Below are 11,363 nucleotides of genomic sequence, written 5' to 3'. Positions count from 1 at the left end.
AATCTGGATGGTCCCACTCTGACCACCGGGCACACTGGCTCCTGGATCTCTAAGAATCTAGCCTTCTAGCCTCTGCCTGAGGCTACCCAGCAGGAGCTCAGCTGTGAAGCAATTCGAGTTGCCTTGGGGCCTTGGCAGTTTGTTAGTTTGTTAGGTAATTTTCAGATTGCAAAGGGCCAGGCCTTTCATATGCAAAAGCCGGCGCACACAGCTTGGGTGGTGTGGGGGTCCCAGGGGATCAACAGGGCAGAGCAAGCAGCTATGGCTGCCCTCAGAGGCTCCGCTTCTCTGTGTCCCAGCAATCGCTGCAAGCACCTCCGAGAGAAAGCTGCCCTTGAGTTCTGACCGATGCCAGACAGTCCAGTTTCTCCCGTATGAGTCTGGGTCCCCAGAGACTCGCCCAGAACTAGAGCTCAGAGCTTGAGACTCCCTACCGATTGAAAAAGACAACCGTGTCCTCAGCCGCCAGCCCTCTCCGCGTGCGCCTCCGTACCTCTGTACTTTACTTCCACACCTCACCTCCTCTGAGTCTCGGGATGCTTTCCTCTTTCCTTCTAGTTGTAGAATTTCCACTCAGCCAGCCTTCCTGTGGTTCTGGATGATGTCCGTTCCGTCTTTTAGTTGTATTCTTGAAGTGGTTGTGCTAAGCAGCAATCTCCGGTGTTTACCTATGCCGCCATCTTGGTTTTCCAATCCCCCCACACAGTTTTAACAACCAAAATTGTGACCAGTCATTGCCAAATGTCCCCAGGGTGAGTCGGGGGAGGGGACAAAATCATCCCCAGTTGAGATTCTCTGAGCTAAAATCATAGTAATATTCCAATATTTCTCTCACATTTCTCTCTATATATTGATAGCTTAGAATGCAGCTTGACCCTAGCAGTTTTGCTATATAAAATATAAGTAAAGAATGCTGCTTGTAGAGTAGTAAAATCTTAAGAATTATAGGCATAGTAGGGAATTATGGTTAAATTATCACTTCCATCAACATGTTGTTTTTGCTTAATACTCTCTAAGAATTTTCTTCTTGAGTATTCTTTTGGGGAAAACAACTTGGCTAACATGTCACTAAAGTTTAGTCTCCAGAAAATGGGACTTTGGAAACTCAGGGATTTAATTTCACAGAAATAAAAATTACTTGTTCTCCTGTGCAAGTCTCAGCAGTCCACACCTGGGAGACCTTCTCCCCTTCATTAACAGATGGTGACCCATCTGGGACAAAAACACCTGGAGAAGAAATAAAAAAGTATCCCTCCCTGCCATTTTCCTGAAGTTCAGAAAGCTCACCCACAGCCTCCGGACCTATAGGACTCCAAGGGCAAAACAACAGAAAAAAAAGAATAAACTGGCATGGATCATGAGGAGAAATAAAATTTAACTTCCCTCTAACTGGGAATTCTATAATTCATCTCTCTCTCCCCCCTATACTGATTCTTGTATGTATAGCTCACTTCCCTTTTTCTGCCTTCTGCTGCGTTGGATGCTGGTTCAAACCCAAACCCAGGACTGGCTTCCTGAGTGTGGGGTGTCCAGCCATGGCCCTCAACTGGGGCAGGGCTAAGGCTGCAGCAGCCACTGCCCACACCCAGCAAACATTGGGGTGGGTGCACCTGCACTCCCTCTGCACCACTGTTATGGGCAAAAGAAAAATGCATGCACACTGAATGCCAATTTCCTGAATTCTGTGTCTGGTATGGAAGACGTGGGATGCGCCCCTGCTCCTTTTCCTATTCACAGCGGCTGCATGCTCAGCCCAGCACTCAGAGGCTTCCTCCTCCATGGTGCCTGGCAGAGCTGTGTGCAGCCTGGGCACTGAGATTCACTCTCCTCTGGCAACTCCTCACCTCCATTCAGTGTCCCTGAAACCATATATCCCTGGTGTTGAAACCGCCCCGGGCCGGGGGGGGGGGGTGCTTAAGGAGTGGCTTGCAGCCCAGCGCTACTCCAAACTAAGGGCCCCCCAGCTCTCACTTTCCTCTGCCTCCAGTTTCCGCTTCTGCCTCTCACTGCCCTTTCCCCAGCAGACTGGGCTCAGACCTTCAGAAGGCTGCTTGGGAATGTCCCCTTCCCCAGCAGCCTGGCACTACCCTCCCCCCACCCACTCCCACCCCACCATCCCTGCCAAGGAGGGGAAGAGGGTACACCGATTAGGAGCTCCATTGGAGGAAGCCATGTTGCTTGAGGGCAAAAATATATTTTAACTTCTGTTACAAACACAACTATTGTGTTTCTGACTTCATGCAAACATTACTACTTGTCACTAATACTCCTTTCACAAATATAATAGAAAAAAAGCCTCAAGTGTACAAATACTAAAAAAAACAAACAACTTTTGTTATCTAATCTTGAAAACAGACTACAAACAGAATTGAACCCCAGGGCCTGGATGTTAAATCTCCATTCAGCCAAATTAACAGAAAATACTCCCCCTTTCTTAGGGGAAACTATCTCACACAAGTCAAGCCTCTTAAGAGACCAAGACTGTCAGAAGTATGAGAGACAACAACAAATTACTAGCCCAACTATTAAAGGCCAATTTTTAAAAAACAGAATTTTTTTTACCTCAAATAATAGACAATATACATCTCTTATACATACAGACACAAGAATGAATGCCTACAATAAAGTCAAAGGCCATCAGAATCTCTCATATGAAATTAAAGACCCCACACCTGGACAACTGTAACTATTTGGGGAAAAGTCTCTGTCTCATGTGGAAAGGGACTTTAGACTGTGGGTAAATGTGAATACACCAGTCAGCTTAAACAAAATGAATGGGTAATGGGAATGGCATGAGGGGTAAGGGGTCACAGGCCACTACAAATTCTGGTCTATGATAGAAAACTAGGAAATATAAAATACATTCATGCCTCCCTCAGCTATAAAAATCTCCCTCTCAAGAGGACGAAAGAAAAAAAATTTTAGGTTTTTATTCTCTCCAAAGTCAACTGTAATACAATCTCCATTCACAGTGTCACAAGAGTGCCTAGTCTGGCAAGGAATTTTATTCTGGGTTTTTCATGGAAAAGACTGTCTGCCTTTAATGTACTAATATTTGGTCTCCAAAAGAACTCTTATCTAAGACATCTATTGAAATACAGATTCTGAGAAATAAATCTTATCTAACTCAAACTATCTGAGCCCATCAGTTTAATTCATTTCACCTGTGATTTACTAAATCTGTGAATTTCACTACATAATACTTGTCTCCACGGAAGTATGCCTCTTAAAGTATCAATAGATATGTCAATAAAAAGCCCATGTTTCTAAAAATTATGAAATATGTTTGCCAATCTAGGAAATAGTAATTGCTTACTTTTAGCATTTTCTCCCTAATTCCTCCAGAATTTGGCAATTCTTAATGAATAAGTCATGGCAATATGTTTCTTTGCGTAAATCCAATGAGATCAGTCTTCACCTGTGGTCTATTTAATGAGGACTTTGACTGAAATGCCATGTTTAAGAAAGACATGCCTGGACTCTGAATGTCACCAAAAAGCCTTAAGACACTGAGATTGACTTTCCAAAGCCGATCAAAAGCCCATTGCAGAAATGGCCTACCAACGTGCTTAGTCATGTGGTTCATGACAATCTATCCAACTAAAGAACAACAATTGTTTTCCTAAAAAATAGCAAAAAGCAAACCTCAAGACATCTTTGAAGACCTCAAGGACTTGAGGACTACCCAAACCTACAAATATTACAGGCAAAGCCTGATAACAACTGGCTTGGCTTCTCTGCCCTAAGGGACTGACTATAATTCAATCTAAAAATTCCAGTAAAACAGATTTTAAAAAGCCTTTATAATCTATTCAATCAATTACTATTTTTGTTGCGTTTATGCAACTAATCAGGCCAAACTATAACTGAACTTAATACAGTCTCTTTAAAAATAAGGATAGCCCTGACCGGTTTGGCTCAGTGGATAGAGCGTCGGCCTGCGGACTGAAGGGTCCCAGGTTCGATTCTGGTCAGGGGCATGTACCTTGGCTGTGGGCATAACCCCAGTGGGGGGTTTGCAGGAGGCAGCTGATCGATGTTTCTCGCTCATCGATGTTTGTAACTCTTTATCCCTCCCCCTTCCTCTCTGTAAAATATCAATAAAATATATATTTTTAAAAATAAGGATAATCTTAGAAAAAAAAACATGTCAATAAAAACCACAATGCTCAATTATAAATACTGGACTCCAATACAATGAACTGGCTTCAAAGTTTTGCTTTTAAAACTGTGTCTATATATTCCATACAGATCTCAACACCTAATAACATCACAAGAGATGTTCTTAAATATGAAAAAATCTTATCAAATTGTCATTGCTTGATTTCATTCCAAGAAAAGCCTTGTATCTAAAAGTCTTCTCAACTGTTTTATGATTTACTGTATGCATTAACCTTGTGTTTTATGTTTGTCCTTCTATTTTCATAGAATATATGCTTATGTCCTTATTTATCTGATTATTACCAATATAAGCCTCACTTTAAAAGCCATCTGCATCACCATGTCCTAAAATAAGACTAAATGGTTTGGACTTACGGTTGAGTCAATAAAATATGGACAGTCTATCGACTTCACTTAAAACTGCTTTCCCTTTTCTCCCAAATGGTTCAGACAAACAGGGCCCACAATTTCTCATGGGAGAAATCTTAGAATATTTCCCTTAGCTTAATTTAAGTTAAATATAATAAACAAAAAACAGACAAATGTGATACATATACCTGAGGGAAGCCACTCTTCCATCCTAATCTAAAACACTGTAAAATTAATTCTTCCCTCTACCACATAGGTTTTGACCTCTCACCAGTCCTTTAGTTGCTATAAATCTCCTCACCTTTGAATTATGCCTTTTAACCTTCTTGCCAAGTTAGTCATTTCTAGAATACAACAAGAATGCCAGCTTGTCCAATGCATCATCCTCTAAACATCGACTATTCCACTTCCCAGAGACATCAAACTTACACTTTGCAAAATCCTTTCCCTTTTGCTCCCTCTTCCTCTACCAGATAGGGGAGTACCTCTAAGCCTTGGAATAGACAGGTCTATAACCTTTGACGGCCTAAAACAGTTACAAAAAAATAAAGACCTTCAGCCATTTACCCTTGTAATATTGCAAGGCTTAAGTTCTCTAAAGGGGGAATTGATACCACTGTACTTAACTAGTTATTAATAATAGGAAAGGAGCAAAGAGGGAAGGCCAGACATTAAACACATGCCATTTGGGCAGCTTCACCAGGAAGCTGCAATTCTTCACTCCCCAAGGAAACACTGGCCAATTCCCTGAAAAAAAAAACCACAACAACAAAAAACAACAGGGAAAGGGATCCAACAAAAGGAAGATTGATGCATGTTCAGTAAAGCTGGAGTGACACAGGGAAGGTACTTGTCTGTCAGTCAAACTCAGGGACAGAAATTGTTGGCCAGAATGGGCATGGCCACTGCAAGGTCATGAAAGTTTGGGAATACATGATTTCCTAAACAAAGGATTTCTCTCTCTTGTTGCTCTTGTGCTCTTGGCTTCACCCGCATTTCCTCCATAGCCATGTGGCACTGCAGTCCACACATGCAATGGACTGATGGACTGCAGCAGGGAACACAAACTAGCTAGCCTGATGCTGAATTGGACTCTGCTCCAATATGGAAAGGAAACTCTGGACACTGACTCTGATTTAAGATCTACTGAACCCCAGCTACAATAAAAGAAACCACAAGAAGTGGAATTTTAAAAATTATATTTAGTGACACTACATAGCATCATTGATATAGATGCATGGTTTTCTTAAGAAACAATTTCCATATATTTACATTTGTTCTCTTAACATGAGGTAGTGGTTTTTAAATTTGTTTATGTAATATGAATTTTCAAAGGAACTTTTATTTTATAAGTTATTTTTCCTATTTCATATGATGCTATATTTCATATGGTTCAGTGTTAGAAAGAGTGGCTTCTGTTGTCTTCCAATAGGAGGGCTTACCATCACTCCTGCTCTGCTGGGAGCTATCTGAAACAACAAAATAACCATCAATCTGCCCTCACTGAGCCTGAACTTACAAAGTGACAAAGCCTGAGAAATCAACAGGCCATTTAAGATTGAATTCTACTTTATACCACATCTAATATTCTTAGGGAAGCTAAATACAATTATGGTATAAAGAAATGCTAATCAACCCTAGCAGGTTTGGCTCAGTGGATAGAGCATTGGCCTGGGGACTGAAGAGTCTGGGCTCCATTAAGGTCAAGGGCACATACCTGGGTTACGGGCTCGATCCCCAGTAGGGGGAGTGCAGAAGGCAGCCTATGAAGGATTCTCTCTCATCATTGATGTTTCTCTCTCTCTCTCCCTCTCCCTTCCTCTCTGAAATCAATAAAAATATATTTTAAAAAAAGAAATGCTAATCATTTCAACTCCATTAAATTTACGGAAGCTACAATAGCAGATTTAAAATGTTGTGAACTGCAAAATGAGATGGCACATCATCTCTACAATATATTTGTGGAAGGTTCCTGTTTAGAATTACTGGTGGCCCTAACCGGTTTGGCTCAGTGGATAGAGCGTCGGCCTGCGGACTGAAGGGTCCCAGGTTTGATTCCAGTCAAGGGCATATACCTTGGTTGCAGGCACATCCCCAGTAGTGGGTGTGCAGGAGGCAGCTGATCAATGTTTCTCGCTCATCGATGTTTCTAACTCTCTATCCCTCTCCCTTCTTCTCTGTAAAAAAATCAATAAAATATATATTTTTAAAAAAAAGAATTACTGGTAGATTTGTTTATTCAGATCAACACTCCCACTGGAAGCAAAAAAGCTAAACAAAATATAATTTTATATACTGTAATAAAAAACTCTGGATTTAACCATAAAATCTATAATAGTGCAGTTTTACCTAATCTTTTAACAGCTCAAATTTGAAATACTCATGTTAGGAAGTAATAAAATTGTGATAAATGAATTGAGGTATAGTAAACCTTGAAAGAAATTTACAGAAATAAGAGTCTTATTTTGTGTGTGTATTGTTCTAGTTTCTACATTTTACAATGTTCACATATAAGATATTTAAAGAGATGATCATCAGAGGAACTCAAACTTATTTCATTATGTGGAACTTTGGAGTGAAAGACTGAAACTGGTGGAAACCTGACTAAATACTTCACACAGCCCCTCCATCACCCTCTATTTTGCAAGCTGCAGCTTTTCAAGCCGACTCCCTTATTTCACTAGTGAGCCCTGTCAACACTGAGGTAATAGAACTGGAAAAAAACTCATCAATCCACAATGATATTCAAATATCAGAATATATTTCATTTTGTAAAAATTTTATCACTGCCAAATAAAATTAATGCAAATACAGTAATGTATGCAAGATTTTGAGGAATTCTTTTTTGTTGAAAAGGGCTGGGAGAGCCTCAAATTCATCCTGCAACTGCTTAGGCATTCTTTTGCTCCTTTGAACCCTTCATGCCCCATCCCTTAAGTAAATAGGGCGGAGGTGGCTACAGAAGGCCAGAATGAACTAATCAGCATGCATTTATGCAGTTAGTCTACTCTAGCTTTATTCCCACAGGTTTTTCATCATACTAAGTTCCTCCAGGAAAAATGCTGTTTTATTCATCTCTAACCTCCAAAATTTATCCAAATGTCCTGCATATAAAGTCATCCCTAATGTCTACATGGCAGGCATTAGATTTGCAGTGATGGCGAACCTATGACACGCGTGTCAGAGGTGACACGCGAACTCATTTTTTTGGTTGATTTTTCTTTGTTAAATGGCATTTAAATATATAAAATAAATATCAAAAATATAAATTTTTGTTTTACTATGGTTGCAAATATCAAAAATTTGCTATATATGACACGGCACCAGAGTTAAGTTAGGGTTTTTCAAAATGCTGACATGCTGAGCTCAAAAGGTTCGCCATCACTGGATTAGGGATTAAAAGTAGAGAAGTGAAAGAGATAGGTATCTCACCCTCATGGAAGGGGAATATTGAATATTGGCTGCATGAACAGAATCAAGTAATTAGTGATCAGTTATCACAGCCCCTTTGCCTATGTTCTTTTTTGCCTATTGCCAACCAAGACTTAGATGAGAAACAACATAGTCTTTCCCTTCAGGAATATAAATGTGTGTCTTCAGTCCTGATCATTCTCCTGAGTTCTATATTCATATACCCAAATGCCTACTCAACATATTAACATGGAGGTAGTTACAGAAATTAACTGCATGGACTCTGAAGACAGACTGCTTCGGTTTGAATCCCAGCTCCATCACGCACAAGCTGGGTGACTTTCGGCAAGTGACTTTTAACCTCTCTGTGCCTGTTTTCTCATTTGTAAAATGGAGACATACAACTGTTATAAGAATTAAATGAACTGATATGTAAAAATGCTTAAAACCCTGCCTACTAAACAGTGTAGGCTTACATAGTGCTTACTATTATTATTAGCAGCACCAGTACTAGTGTTACTAGGCATCTGAAACTTGTCCAAAACAGAAATCATGATTTCCTTCTCAAACCCCTTTCTCCCTTCTCAATAAACAGCATTACCTTCCAGTTGTTCCAGCCTAAAACCTAAAAGTTTTAGGTTTTAGAGAAACCCACATTAGTAAGTCCACACCAGCAGCTCTACCTTCAAAAGTGTATCATGAATTTGACTACTTCTTACCATCTCTACCAACTACCTCCACTAGCCCAAGACACCACCAGGTACAGCAATAGTCTCCTATCTTCCCATTTTTAAGACTCCCCATTCCATGGACCCTTCAATTAATATTCTACCTAATAAAACAGAAATCAGATGCTATTACTTTAATGCAAACCTTCCAAAGGTTTTCCACCACTCTTAGAATAACGTCTTTACCTCATCACAGCCTACAAAGGCCCCCACAGTCTGTCTGGCCCTCCAACATCATCTGCCATCACTTGCCCCTTTCCTTGTTGTTTTCTCAACACTGTTACCTTGCAATGCCTTGGCACCTCAGGCTTGCTTCCACCTCTGAGCATTGTTCCATTGTTGTTCCTACTGTGAGGCAGTATTGTTGGCTGGAGCATGGACTGTGAGGTCAGATTGCCCAAATTCAAATACTGTCTCCATTTCATTTTAGCTGTGCAACCCTGAGCAAATTCTTAATCTTTCTGTGTCGGTTTCCTCATCTATAAAAATGGGAATGAGTACTTACTTCATAAGGTTGTTGTAATAATTTAATTAAGAGTGCCTCACATATAAGCTGTACATAAGTGTTTACTGCTGTTATTATTCCTCCCCGAAATGTTCCTACCTCAGGCTCTTCCTCCACTTCAATTGACTCAGCTGTCACCTCCTTTGAAAGGCCTTCCCTGATAGACCTTAAAATAACCTGTCCTGTTCTCCCACTGTCTGTTTTTCTCTTATCTTCCTTTATATCACTTTATGTGTCACTATTTGAAATAATATTATGTACTTACTCTTTGTTGCCTATTTCCCCATGGAACATGAGCTCCACTAGGTTGGAGATTGTGTCTTATTTGCTGCTCTAGTTCTAGTGGTGACTTAGAACCTGACTTTGAATGCACACATCTCTTATTTCTCTTTTCCAGGCTTGGGGACCAATGAAAATTTCTCAATAGCAATAACAAACTTCATGATCTCATTTGATCCTTGAAAAAGCAACAGCAGATATACCATCATCTCCCATCTTAGAAAAGAAAATTTCAAGTTTGGGTGACTTGTCTTTAGACACAGAGCTAATAACTGATAGAACAAATATAAGGATCCCTGCTTTCTAAGCCTCCTCAAACCAAGATGGAAGGAAATTACACCCTTGAAACTGAATTTACAGAAATGTGACCTTTCAATCTCCTGAAGTGTGTACATGGTACATACTTTTGAGTATGGTACAAACTCATTAATAATGTATTAACACTTGGCAAGCCAAAAAATTCAAGGAGTCAGATATAATGATGGTATATTCTAAGTTTACACAGCAAAACCCCTAAAACTCACAGTACATCTGTACTGAGCATAAAGTACTAGTTTCAACACTCTAAAAGCTTTCTCTGAAAAACCCAAAGGGGACTTCGTAATTGTCCAGATCATTGTGATAATGGTACCAGTTATGTCTTGATCCGTATTCCACCAAATTCAGTGATGAAGTTCAGACCACCCCCCAGGCTCAAGTGTTGTCTGGGATCAGATTAGCGAGGGGGGCAAGGTGAGGAGGCAGAATTGTAAAAAAGGTCACTATCTACAAGACCTTTGTCAAATAGCCATTGGCCAGTACACTCTCAGAATAACCAATTGTCTTCATAAGCTTTCTTCCAGCAAGGTTACATGTTTGTATTACCTCACGCGCTCTCACAATTCCTATTCCTGTGGGAATGACAACTAGGAAGGCCAGAGTCTGCTTAAACGCCATTTTACACAAAAAGAAAACTGAGGCAAGTGGGTATCTTTACAAATTGTCTTAGGCGATTTGGTAACTCCTGGGATCGCACAGGAAGCCTGGATATGGAATCTCTGAAGGAAACTTCTACCCCAGACTTAGCAATGTCAAACTCCTGGCCTGAAGGGAATCAAAGTCCCTCCGGCAATGAAGAAAAAGGAGGACTCTCCTATTTGGCCCTTCCCCCTTGGATGACCTCGCTCCCAGGCTCTGAAAGCCCTACAGACACCAGAAGTAAAGGCTGGGGCCCCGTGCAGCGGAGTGCAGCCTCGCCGCAGGCACTCCTGGCCCTCCCACCACAGAGGGCGCGCTCCCGCCCAGGCAGGCACCTGTCCCTTCGCCAGGTTCGGCGGCTCTCCGGTCGCACCAGGATCGAACAACCCACAGCCACTACCAACACCAGGAAGACGAGCAGCAGGGAGAGCCCCGCAGGCCCGGGAAGCTGCAGGAATCCTCCGAAACTTACAGTTTTCCTACAGCGTGCGCGTCACGGCGAGGTGACGTCACGGGACCCAGCGTTCGGGAAGGTCAACCCGCAGGTCACAGGACCACACGGGTCCCACGGCTCCGCCCCCAGCGCGCCGGCGAGAGACACGCCCCTTTCCTCAGGGCCCCGCCCCCGTCTTGGAGCTCTGGGCGCAGGCGCAGACGGGTTGCAAGGCCGCCCGCTGGGGGTGCTTCGCGCGTCCGGGTGCCCGGGGGGGGCCGCTCGGAGAGCTGCGTTCCAAGCGTGTGACCCGCAGCTGGGACATCAGTAGAAGGGGGCGAAAACCCCCGGGAGCGCAGCAAACCAGCTGTTAGGGAGGGGTTGGGCAGGACGCCGGAGTTGTGAGGCAGATTTTCCACAGACACTGCTGTCTTTTCCTCACGTGTTCGTTAAAAGTTCTCCACGTGTGGGAACAGCCGTGTGCTCTCCGCCGGGTGCCTGCGGGTTCTCGGGGGGGGGT

At 42.2% G+C, this 11,363-nt stretch overlaps 1 protein-coding gene across 8 annotated transcripts in view; it reads right to left on the bottom strand.

Moving 5' to 3' along the window:
• Positions 1-11,328, bottom strand: part of ZNF438 (zinc finger protein 438) — a 204,064-nt gene extending 192,736 nt beyond the window's left edge. For 7 of the 8 annotated variants that reach the window (XR_001364113.1, XM_014548000.1, XM_014547997.1 and 4 more), the window contains exon 1: positions 10,883-11,328. The gene's annotated coding sequence lies outside the window, so the exon portion shown is untranslated. Of the gene's footprint in view, positions 1-8,953; positions 9,149-10,882 lie in introns of all 8 variants that reach the window. The other variant, XM_014547998.1, reaches the window with a different exon arrangement.
• Between the last annotated feature and the right edge of the window lie 35 nt (positions 11,329-11,363).

Source organism: Myotis brandtii, unplaced genomic scaffold (assembly GCF_000412655.1).
Source record: "Myotis brandtii unplaced genomic scaffold, ASM41265v1 scaffold49, whole genome shotgun sequence".
Lineage (NCBI taxonomy): Eukaryota > Metazoa > Chordata > Mammalia > Chiroptera > Vespertilionidae > Myotis > Myotis brandtii.
The sequence above is the reverse complement of the archived record's forward strand: the minus strand, read 5'-3'. Positions and strand labels throughout refer to the sequence as shown.